General features: G+C 37.3%; 1 protein-coding gene and 2 long non-coding RNA genes across 7 annotated transcripts in view; 2 read left to right on the top strand and 1 right to left on the bottom strand.

Moving 5' to 3' along the window:
* The window catches only part of FXR1 (FMR1 autosomal homolog 1), a 65,725-nt gene extending 65,324 nt beyond the window's left edge, over positions 1 to 401 (bottom strand). For all 4 annotated transcript variants that reach the window (XM_077770562.1, XM_077770561.1, XM_077770560.1 and 1 more), the window contains exon 1: positions 368 to 401. The gene's annotated coding sequence lies outside the window, so the exon portion shown is untranslated. The remainder of the gene's footprint in view (positions 1 to 367) is intronic.
* Position 402: 1 nt separating this feature from the next.
* LOC144236909 (uncharacterized) overlaps positions 403 to 12,395 on the top strand; it is a 27,276-nt gene continuing 15,283 nt past the window's right edge. Inside the window, exons 1-2 of one of the 2 annotated variants that reach the window (XR_013336690.1) lie at positions 403 to 535; positions 4,614 to 4,797. This is a non-coding gene — a long non-coding RNA (uncharacterized LOC144236909). Of the gene's footprint in view, positions 536 to 4,613; positions 4,843 to 12,395 lie in introns of those variants that run through there. The other variant, XR_013336689.1, reaches the window with a different exon arrangement.
* Positions 2,092 to 3,172, top strand: LOC144236910 (uncharacterized). The gene is made up of 3 exons (XR_013336691.1): positions 2,092 to 2,118; positions 2,272 to 2,381; positions 3,010 to 3,172. It is a non-coding gene; the product is annotated as an uncharacterized LOC144236910 (long non-coding RNA).

Below are 12,395 nucleotides of genomic sequence, written 5' to 3' on the forward strand. Positions count from 1 at the left end.
CAGCTCCTTTCACGACTCCGCAACCTCCCGGCGCTCAGGCCTGCTCCCGGGGAGCTCCCCGCCGCCCAGCAGCGACTGGGCTACTCTTCACCGGCCCGCCAAGGACTGCGCTAGCATCCCAGGAGAAGGTTCCCAAGTAGAAAAACGCAAGAGGTGTCCGACGTGTTGTTTCAAACCATAACGGAGCCCGGGCCCCCGAGACCGTTAAACCGCGGGTGGAGGGGGGAGAAGCGAGGAAAGCAGCAGCCTCGGGCTGCGGCCTGGACGCCCTTTTCGACCCCAAACCTCATTCTCCAGGACCACCAGCCTTCTCCCAAACCTGCCCCCACTCCCAGAACACCCGACAAAGCAGCAAAAGGGTCGGTACCTTGTAGAAAGCCCCGTTGGAGCCACGAACCANCCCCCTAGTGCCCGCTGCTGGCCCGCTCCGGCCAGTGGGGGCCTCCGGCCGCCGAGGCGTGAAGAAGTGCCCTGACGCCGCCTGCGCCGCGCATCTCCTTTCCTCGGGACTAGGGCTTTCTGCCCTAAACTTCTTGTAAGTGCTGGTAGCCCTGGAGTAGCTTCCTCACCTACGGAAGGGCAACTTTGGGGGCTCCGATTGTACCCTGGCACAACCTTTTAGGCGGATGAGGGAGCCTAAAAGGGTGTCTGCTATGTTCTCCAAGTTCTTTAACCTCGCTCTTTTTTATTTAAATCGGTGGCCCTCCTTTGATTCAAATTCCACAGTTCCACACCTCACACACTTCGCCTGAACCCTCCCTCCACCTGTTAACATTTCAAATGCTTGAATGTCAGGCTAAAGTTGTTACTTTCGAGTCAGATGTGTGTACAACTTGCAGCAGAGTGTAGATTAATACCCATTGTTAGAAGTAGGCGGGAAACTTAGTTTTGAGCTCTGAGCTGAAGACCACGTTTTCCTCTTCCGCAATTCCTGCAAACTTCCACAAAAAGGACCAAAGCAGAATCATCTTGTATGACTTTCTACCAAGCATTACAACGGAGATACTTTGAATATCTATTTTAGCCATACTAAAACTTTTTCCCCTATCAAGGCCATTGGAAAAAATATTGGGACTCTTTTATATGTGTTTTATTAGCATTCTGACAGAAAAACTCTTTAAAAAGGATGCTTTACCGGCACTCTGTGCTCTCCAAGAAATGCCCATAGGCCCAGGCTTTCTGAGGACAAGGGGTCTTAAATGTACATAACATTTCATTAGCACATCTACGTCCCCAAAGGTTCAGAAGGAAAACAATCTGCAACAGTGTTCAGTATTGTTTTGCACTGTACAAAATGATCTTTTTACAATGTTAATTATGGTGAGGAAAATGTAAATAGACTGAATTCTATCAATGGGTAATGGCCACCATTTATTAGGGGCTCATCTGCCCAACACTTTTTTGTATCATCTTAATGATCCTTCAGAATTTTCCTTTTATTCTAACAGCTTTTTGAGATATAATTCATATACATTTCAACCTTTTAAAGTATCCCACTCAATGGATTTTAGTGCATTCACAGAGTTGTGCAATTATCACCATAATCGATTTAAGAACATTTTCATCACTCCAAAAAGAATCTCTGTACCTGTGGGCAGTCACCCCCTATTTCACCCAAGCCCCAGACCTATGCAGTCACTAATCTACTTTCTGTCTATAGATTTCCTTAGTCTAGATATTTCATATAAATGGAATCATACAGTACGTGGTCTTTTATGACTGAGTTTTCAGTTACCGTATATATAGTTTTTTCATATAAATGGAATCCATGTTGTAGCATCCATGTTGTAGCATCCATATATCGCTATTTATTCCTTTTTATTGTCAAATATACCATAGTATGGATATACAACATCATTTTATTAATTCATCCATCCTTGATAGCCATCTGAGTTGTTTACACTGTTTTGGCTATTAGAAAAAATGTTGCAATCAAGACTCCTGTACAAGTTATTGTATAGACAGATGTATGTATTCATTTATATACATAGAATTGAAATTACTGATCATATTGATGCCAGCAAGCTGGGTCGAAGGACCCCAAGGGGATCCCACAGGACCAGCGGAAAGGGTCCTTGGATTGACAGAGAATGGAAAACAAATGTAAGCCAGCAGGAGGTGAGAGCGGAGTTTTATATTGAAGATATAGAAGGAACAATTAACAGACAGAGAGGGTCAGAAAGGAAAGGAGGGAGTCTCATCTTTGTTTGGGGAGGGGGGTGTACTGGAGGGGTTATTGAGAATAGAGTTCTGATCAACATGTCCTCTCAGGCATCCAGGAAGTAGGTGTCATTCCTTGGAGTCAGGGAGTCTTGGTGCTGAAATGTCTATGTCTCGTGGTCTGGGATGTGCATTATGATAGCTTCCACAATTCTCACCTGGTAATGGTTTACTTATTTTTGAGAAAGAGAGAGGGTGAGCTGGGGAGGGCCATAGAGGAGGACAGAGGATCCAGGGTGGGCTCTGCACTGACAGGCTAACAAGCCGCAAGCCTGTTGCAGGGCTCAAACTCACAAACCATGAGATCACGACCTGAGCTGAAGTCGTATGCTCAAATGACTGAGCCACCCAGGCACCCCTAAATAAATAAACATTGGAAAAAACAGAATTAAACATGCACACAATGAGACTTTGTATACACAGCTAATGAAACACTAAGAATTTAAGTTTTGATCAACTTTTGGCACTGTATTTAGCTTGAGTTGTATTAATGAAATGTGATATGGAAACATGCTATGTTCATTTTAAATCTTCTCAAAGTACTGCACTGGAAAATAATCTTAACCCAACTAACTTGAGATTATGAGTTTTCCTTTCTCAAGAAAAGAGAAATGAAACAAAGACTTAGAAACTATGAAATAGGGGTACCTGGCTGGCTCAGTCAGAAAAACATGCAACTCTTAATCTTAGGATTGTGAGTGCAAGCCCCATGTTGGATATAGAAATTACTAAATAATAATAATAAGATTTATTATTTTTTTAATGTTTATTTACTTATTTTTGATGAAGAGACAGAGCTGTGGAGGGGCAAAGAGAGATGAAGAGTGATAATCCCAAGCAGGCTCCATGGTATCTGCTCAGAGCCTGACTAGGGCTTGACCTCACAAACCATGAGATCACAACCTGAGCCAAAATCAAGAGTTGGACGCTCAACCAACTGCGCTACCCAAGCATCCCCCAAAATAAATAAACTTCAAAATAAAAAGACTGTGTGAAATAACTTTTAATATTTCAACCAACAGTTTCCAAGGCAAATTGTGCCATATTTCATAAATAGGTAATGAAAAACTCAGGGGTCATAGTTTAAAATATTTCAGCTTTTATTCCACAGGCATTTTTATTTTTCATCACAATAAAGTTTATAAGTCATTGAGTTTAAGAGCTAATATTAAAGAAAATTACATTAAGCCCAACTATTGAGTTCAGTTGTCTTCATATTGTAAGATGTGCCTCAATTTATTTCTTACGACATTGGCAACTAGGATGAAAGAAGGAAGAAACCGTATAAGTTTTATTTTGCAAGTCAAGAATTGAACCTCATTCCTCCCCAAAGCCCTAAACTAATGTGAAGTTTAACTTACACCAAAAAGTACTAGATTAAAAATAATTAATAAAATTAAGAGCACAGGCTCTGGATGTGGATTGCCCTTCTGAAGTTCAGCTCTTTTTTTTTTTTTTTTAGAAACTGGCTTTTTTTAAATGTTTATTTTTGAGAGAGAGACAGAGCATGAGTGGAGAAAGGGTAGAGAGAAAGAGAGAGACAAAATCTAAAGCAGGCTCCAGGCTCTGAACTGTCAGCACAGAGCCCTCCTCAGGGCCCACACTCACAAACAGCAAGCATGAGCTGAGCTGAAGTCAGATCCTTAACCAACTGAGCCACCCAGGTGCCCCTGCTGTGTCATTTTCTAGTTTGAATTATATGTGAATGAGAAAGAAAATTTTACTAATGTTAAAACACAATGTTTTAGGCCACTAAAATTTCTACTCTACTACTTACTTCAAAATAAATTCCAGTTGAAACAAAAACTTAAGTGTAAAAATAACCAAGAAATTATGGTAATAACAGGTAAATATGGTAAATAGCTTAAAAGCTATTGTTAAATTGATTATTCTGCCAAAACAAAATATCCAGAAGCCAATGGGGAAAGCCTTGTAAATTTGAATACATGAATATTTAAAACTTTTCAATGGAAAAAATTATCGTAAGCAAAGTCAAAAGATAGCCTGAGGGGAAAAATAACTGAATTCCTTACTAAACAAAGATCTCTTGCAAATCATAAGGAAACAAATAATCCTAAAGGAAAACAGTTAAAGGACATGAGCAATTGACATAAAACTAAATATAAATGGTCAATAAACATATTAAATCACAACTAAAGCTCAACAAAAGAAATACATCTAGATACCACTTTTCCCCTCTCTGAAAAATAATGACTTATAAGTAATATAACTATATAGAAATAATAAATATACAAAAATATATAACAATAAAGTTTGGTGAAATGTTAGAAAAATTTTGGAAAGAGTCATATTGGTACACAAATACGTAAATTGGCTCAACTTCTTTGGAGGCATTTTTCTTTTCTTTAAGATTATTTATTTATTTTTGACAGAGAGAGAGCACAAGTAAGGAAGGGGAAGAGAAAGAGGAAGACAGAATCCAAAGCAGGCTCTGAGCTGTCGGCACAGAGCCCCACACGGAGCTCAAACTCATGAACCACAAGACCATGGCCTGAGCCAAAGTTGGACACTTAATTGACTGAGCCATCCAGATGCTCCTGGAGACAGTTTTCAATGGTATCAATGTTTACATTAATCATACTGCTTAAGCCAACAATTCAATTTGTAGGAATTTATTCTACAGATCTACTCCGTAAGGTTGCAAGATTGTTCATAAGGATTCTCCACTGGTGGAAGGAATTCATAGTCACAATTAAAGAAAAATAAATAGAAGATGGAAGAAAATAGAAACAAATGGCTAAATTAACAGTTCAAAAAGTAATAATTAGAGCAAACATCCATAAAATTGAATAATATACACCCATTGAAAGGAATGGGATAAGACCTTTAGACTCAAGATTGCAATGACTATTGCCAGAACTTCTAATCTGCTGGCCTATGCTGTAGATTTCAGACTCCCTGGCCCTTACAGTTGTGTGAGGCAATTCTTTAATTTGTCTCTGTCTCCATCTCTCTCTCATTCTTGGAATTTCCTAAGTGGTGGGAGTGTCTTTTGCTATACATATGGAGGCTATTTGGACACTCTTTAGTTTATGCTAATGCGGTGTTTTAGGATGGGACCCCTTATCTGGCTCAGGACTGAGCTGGTCACCAGAAAGACCAAGGGATTAGAAGGGTTGGAACTTTCAGCCCGACCTCTGACCTCTGGGAAGGACAAGAGGGGAGTGGCTGAAAACTAAAGCTCTGCAAAAACTCTTTTTTTCTTAATGTTTATATTTTGAGAGGGAGAGAAAGCAGTGCACAAGCAGGGGAGGGGCAGAGAAAGAGGAAGACACAGAATCCAAAGCAGGTTCCAGGCTCTGAGCTGTCAGCACAGAGCCCCACGTGGAGTTCCAACTTATGAACTGTGAAATCATGATCTGAGCCAAAGTCAGATGCTTTACGGACTAAGCTACTTAGGCGCTCCAGTAAAAACTCTTGAATAAGGAGATTTGTTGACACATCCACATGCTGGGAGGGTGGCGTATCCTCCTTCCTCAGGGACAGAAGCTCCCATGCTCATGATCGTTCCTGATGTACCTCTTCATCTGTATCCTTTATCCTTTCCTTTATTATAAACTGGTAACCATAAGTAAAGATTTCTGTGAGCTGCCCTAGCAAATTAATTGAATCCAAGGAAGAGGTCATGTAAAACTTCAATTTGTAGGTTGGTCAGAAGTACAGGACAGCCTGGATTTATTTGTATTTGGACTCTGCAGTGGGTGAAGTCTTAGGAAACTGGTGCCTTAATCTGTGGAATCTGATGCTATCTCTAGGTAGATAAGTGTCAAAACTGAGTTAAATTTATAGAGCACCCAGTCAGTGTCTGATGAGAATTGGAGAATTGTTTGATGATAAAGGAGAGCAATCTACTTTACTCAAAATAAATACTGCTGATATAAATGTGACTCACATCTTTAAAATACCTTCATAGCAACATCTACACTAGTGTCTGACCAAACAACTGGGCACCATAGCCTAGCTATTTTTGCTAGACGTTGACAAATAAATTTGACCATCATAGTCTCTGACCTCTAGACCCTCTTCTAAAGGGTTCACCTGATTAGGTCAGCTCCACCCAGGATCATCTCCTTTTCAAGTAACTTGAAATCAATTTATTAGGAACTTTACATCTGCAAAACTCCTTCACTGTCCTCTATTCTATTGGTTGGAAACAAGTTAAGGAAAAAACATGGGTAACCAAAGAGTGAGCATCAGGAGGGCCAACTCAGAATTCTGGCTACCACAATATAAAGAGAGCCAAACCTACCTGTGACCTAAAAATCTGTGAAGCCCAGCTGTAACCAGCCAACATCTCTCTAGGCTATTTCTTTTAATTGTTCATTAATCTATCAATTTATTCATCTGATTTATCTAAAGTTCCTAAAAGAAAGCTTGATACATAGTAAACAGTAAAGTGACTGCCTTTATTTTTATTTTTTATGTTTAAAGCAATTATTGATAGTATATGTGCAGTGCTAGGTGTGGCAGAAAAGAATACACAGAAAAATCAGACTGATCTCTGTTTATAGTCTGGGGGTTGAGGTAGAGAATAGCTCCATAAATAAACAATGATAATTTAACAGAACATACTATGTTATAACTCTGCCCCCTGTAAAATGGATATTCCAAGGGAGAATGCCAATTCTCTGCTGAGAAGTCAGTGTGCATCCACAGAGCAAAAGACAATTTAGTGGCACCTTGAAGACACTAGTTGTCGTGTAGTCGAGGAAAGAGACACCCCAAACCCAAGAGCAATGTGAAAATGACTAAATTCATGAAATAAGAAAATTCAGTCCAGCTGAAGATCTTTAGTGTGTTCACATAGAATTTGGGAATATTTCTATTTCACTGTATTATGCCACTTAATTGAAACATATTGCACTCATTAATTTCTACCAACTTGTAAGCTCTTTGAAGAAAGTTTTTGGTTTATACTCAACTGTACTTGGTATATTATAAATACTTAGTAAACAAATGGATGGAATTTGGATCCAATTGGGATGAATACTGAAGCCATGTTAAGAGGTTTGGAATTATTGTATTTCTGCAAGGCAGTTGTAATGTATATAATGTAACATAAAAGTAACCACACTAGAGTCAAACTGCTAGCTCTACCATTTACTAGCTATAACCTTGGGCAAATTATTTAACCTCTCTGTGCCCTGGTTTCATCACTTGTAAAACTGGAATGAAAATGGTGGCTATTCCAAAAGAATTGATATAAAGATTCAATGAAATAGTNAGAACTTCACTTAACCACATTTGGATTTTAAGAAAGAAAATTGTTATTAATAGAGAGGAAAATAGATTTAAAAATCACAGTGAAGACAGAAACCAGATAAAAGGCTATTGCAAGCTATATAAGAGATAAATTTGGGTTTCCAAATAAAAGCAATAAGATTGAAGAAAAAGAGATAAAATTGAGATATTTAAAATGTTGAAGTAATGGGATCTAATAGCCAGATATATGATGAGAAATTAGAGACTCAAGGATAAATGTTAGCTTTTATTTGGGCAATTGGGCACATAATGATGCTATTAATATAGAACATAAGGGAAGATTTGTGAAGGAGATAAAAAGTTCTGTTCAGGAAATATTGCATTTGAGATGTTTTTAAAACACTCTGTGAAGGTTTAGTAGAGGTGTAGGGTAGAGATTAAGTTTTGGGAGTCTATGGTGAATATTTAGTATTTAAGATCAGGAAAGCAGATAAAATTTCTAGGGAAAGCTTATGAGGAGAAAGTAAAATAGGAGTAAATCTAATTTATAGACGAGACTATTTGGAAAAAGAGGTTACATAGTACAATTTACAGAACACAAGATATTATCTCATTAATATAGATGCTAGTATTTAATAATAATAATATTAATAAATGATAGAAAGCAAGTATGTGACTAATGTAAACTAGATAAAAACTCCCTTAGAACCAAGGTTTGTTTCTGCTTCTGCACATTATCTGGCCTAGACCTCAAAATATTGTAGGTTCTAAATATGACTGAATGTATGACATAGTAACAATAAAAATAACTACCTAATCTATGTAATAATATGGAAAGTGCTTAATAATATATGAATAAAAAGTAAAGCAGAATAGAAATCTTGATCTGCATGATGATTATAACAATGTAAATTCTTATCAAATAGATAAGAATAAGGTCTTAACTGAAAAAAATTTAATTTGTTAGGGCAACTGGACTGCTACTTTTTTCTCTGCATTTATGTGGAGTTTCATTCATAATGTAACTTAGTGAGAGAGAAAGCTGTGCAAGCATAGTTGACCAGGAGAGAGAACTGCTCTCTTTGGCAGGCCCAATTCTATTGCAGTTACTTTAGGGCAGTCAATTCACCTCTCTGAAGGAGTGCCGTTATGCACAAACCTGAAAAAGATGATTCCCGATTTAACCATGTAGAATGGGGAAAGTATTAAAGGGCACAATATTCTAGTCAGAGGAAAAAGACTGTGTGAAGACTCCCAAAGCGTAGAATTCCTGGAGTGTCGCGTACAGGGGAGATGTGACAAGAGATGAATTTGGCTCGAGATCCTTGGCAAACAACTAAAGGATTTAAATTTTATACCAAGAATGAGGGGAACCCAATAAGGGTAAAATAAAGCAAAGATGTGGCTCTCACAAGACTAGAAGCTTGTGCAAGAAAGCATATGGTTTCATCAAAACATAGATCTTAGAAAAGAGACCATTACAAAACAGCTATTTATATGACTTCCCTGGCCAGGTGATCTTATGAAAATTCTCAAACTCCCTAAATATGAGAGACTGAAAATAGGTGATCTCAAATTTTAATCATCTGGGGCTGTGATCAATCTTTTAAAAACTTGCTCACTTCCACATTTCTCTGAATATTTTCCAGAACTTGCATAGAAGATTATGGGCCTTCTTATACTAGAGTTATTTGCTTTCAGCTCTTTATTAATGTTTTGTTATTAAATTATATTTGCTTCATTTTTACAATGTATTTATTTTGGAATGACTTTTTTTTTTTTTTTTGAAGTAGGTTTTATGTCCAGTGTGGATCTCGAACTTACAAGGCAAAGATAAAGAGTTTCATGCTCTACCGACTAAGCCAGCCAGGCACTCCTGGAGTGATTTTAAATTTCAACAGTTTTTCCACTAATATTCTTTCATTGTTCCAGGATCTAATTGAGGATAGTGAACTGCATATAATTGTCATGTATCCTAGTTTTCTCTCACCGGTGACAGCTTCTCAGTCTTTCTTTGTTTTCCATGACCTTGACAGTTTCGAGAACTACTGGTCAGATATTTCTTACAGTATCTGTCGATTTATGTTTGTCTCATGGTTTTCTCATGATTAGACTGGAGTTATAGACTCAAAAGAAAAATACCACAGAGGTGAAGCGCTCTGGTCGCATCATATCACAGAGGTAAAATGCCATCAACATGACTTATTACTGATGATATTAACCTTGATCACTTAGTTAAGCTAGTATCTTCCAGATTTCTCCAGTGCAATTATTCCTTAGTTATCCTGCATTCTTTGGAGGTCAATAAACCCAAACAACCCTCGAGGCAAGGAGTGGAGGGGAATGGAGAGGGAGAAGTGGAATTAAGCTTCATTTCTAGGAGGGAAGAGTATCTACATGTTATTTGAAATCCTTCGGTAAGGGAAATTTGTCCCTTCATTCCTATTTATTTATTTATTCAATTATTTAGTTATATAGCATGGATTCAGGGTTATTTATTTTATACTTGGATATAATCCAATATTACTTTATTTATTTTGTTCAAGTCGTTCCAGCTTTAGCCATTGGAAGCTCTTTCAGGTTGGCTCCTATGTCTTTTGATAAATTCCTTTTGTTTTATTTTTTGTGTGTATTTACTTGCTTTCTGTTGTTATAAAATGATCCAGGTTCATTTTGTATTTTCCCTACCTCAGAGCAATAATAAAGTATTTTTCTAAATATTTCTTTCAATTCACAATTTGTCCCAAGTTTAGCCATTGGAAATCTCTTTAACCAGCAAATTCTTTTAACATGGCCCATCAAGATTTGAGCAATATGTACTTTCTTGTGCAACATGTTCCAGGTTCATTTTATACTTTCCATCCTCTGTTATGGAAATAGCTATTTCTCTAGAGAGTCCTGATTCTTTTTATTATGGAATTGTACTTAGAAATCAAGGTCTAGGTGATAAATATATACCTGCTTCTTTTAAAACATGAAATTTTAGGGGTGCCTGGGTGGCTCAGTCTGTTAAGTGTCTAACTGTTTTGGCTTAGGTCATGATCTTGTGGTCCTGAGATCAAGTCATGCTTTGGGCTTCATGCCAGGCATGAAGCCTGCTTAAGATTCTCTCTTCTTCTCTCTCTACTCCTCCCCCTCAAATTAAAAGTAAAATATAAAATTTTATCAAAGATATCTTTATAAACTAAATTCATTCATAAGACTTCAGAATTTTATTTTAGGCATACAAGATGAGCTAGGATGCAGTGGACTCCAAAAAGCACCTTTTTGGACTTTGGTAGGCCTGAAAACTAGATGTTATTTTACTGGATTTGACTTTACATTTTATTATAATTTATTACTGTAGCAAAAACTCTGAAAAACACAATTATTTGGGGCATCTGCATGGCTCAGTCATTTAGGCATCTGACTTCAGCTCAGTCGTGATCTCACAGTTCATGGTTTGAGCCCCAAATTGGGTTCTGTACTTATGACTCAGAGCCTGGAGCTTTAGATTCTATGTCTCCCTCTTTCTCTTTGCCCCTCCTCTGCTCACATTTTGCCTCTCTCTCTCAAAAAAATAAATAAACATTAAAATAAATAAATAAATAAACAAACAAACAAACAACTCAAAGAACCCATATTCTTTTCAAATAAATGAGACTTACACTTAAAATACTGATTCTCCAGGCACCTAGCTGGCTCAGTTGGTTAAGTGTCTGACTCTTGATTTCAGTTCAGATCATGACCTCACAATTCGTAGGATAGAGCCCTGAGTCAGGCTCTGCACTAACAGCTCAGAGCCTGCTTACCCAAGCAGGTAATCAAGAGCTTAAATCAAGAGTAGCTGTACACTTAACAGACTGAGCCACCGAGGTGCCCCAAAATAAATATTTTAAAAAAATAAAATTCTGATTCTAACAGCAATAGTAATTTTAATACTCTAATCAGTTATACTGACTCTAACAGTGCTTCTGGAGTTTAATAATAATAACTGAGCACTAATTACATGCCAGACACTGTACTCAGCACTTTTACACATAGTGCTTTAGTTAATTTTCTCATTAGCCCCTAGGGGTTACCATTATCATTCTTCATTTCACAGAAGAGAAAACCAAAGCTCAGAGATGTTAACTAATCAACTCAGAATCGAAATTCAATCTTTCTAACTCCAAAGTTCATGTTTTGAACTGTCAAATTACAATATCTTAGTACCATTAGCAAGGTAATTAAGTTGGCATGGGCACAAGGGTTAAATGATAAGAATTCCCTCAAAGAATAGTGGAGGAATTCAGCTTAAGAGTGGATAAATGGGGCACCCTGCTGGCTCAGTTGATAGAGCTTAAGACTCTTGATCTCAGGGTTGTGGATTCGAGCCTCATGTTGGATGTAGACTTAAAAATAAAATCTTAAAAAAAAAAAAAAAAAGGAGTAGACAAAGGAATTGATAATATAGCCAGGAACAGGAATCTGAATTTGAGAACCAAATCTTGTCTATTGATCTTCTGAACATGCTTCCACTTTTCTTAGTCATCACTGGTATTATCAGACCTCAGACTTTTCAGTCCTGGATTCTATGCAGAGCACATAGGATACTCCTTCTTTTGAAAAATTATATATCTTTTATATTTCTTTTTTTGTCAAAAATTATACCTAATTTAAAGAATCAGTTGGTTCTCAACGAATTTTAGAAACTTCAGTGCCTTATTTTCATCAATNTTCCCCTTTCCCAGAGACAACCACTTTTAACATTTTAGCTTATTATTTTGCTATCTTTTATATCTCTAAAGAATACTTGGGCATTATCTATTGACTTTCCATTGTGAAAAAGGAGGCCTTAGGTCTTTTCCTTTTACTGCCACCACAGCATACGCACACTTTTTATTGTTATCCTCTTACATTAGTCTTAATGGAATTGAGGTTAGATCAATATATTATATATTAGATTATATGATATAATAATAGCATATATT

The sequence above is a fragment of the Crocuta crocuta genome, unplaced genomic scaffold, assembly GCF_008692635.1.
Source record: "Crocuta crocuta isolate KB4526 unplaced genomic scaffold, BGI_CrCroc_1.0 scaffold256, whole genome shotgun sequence".
Classification (NCBI taxonomy): domain Eukaryota; kingdom Metazoa; phylum Chordata; class Mammalia; order Carnivora; family Hyaenidae; genus Crocuta; species Crocuta crocuta.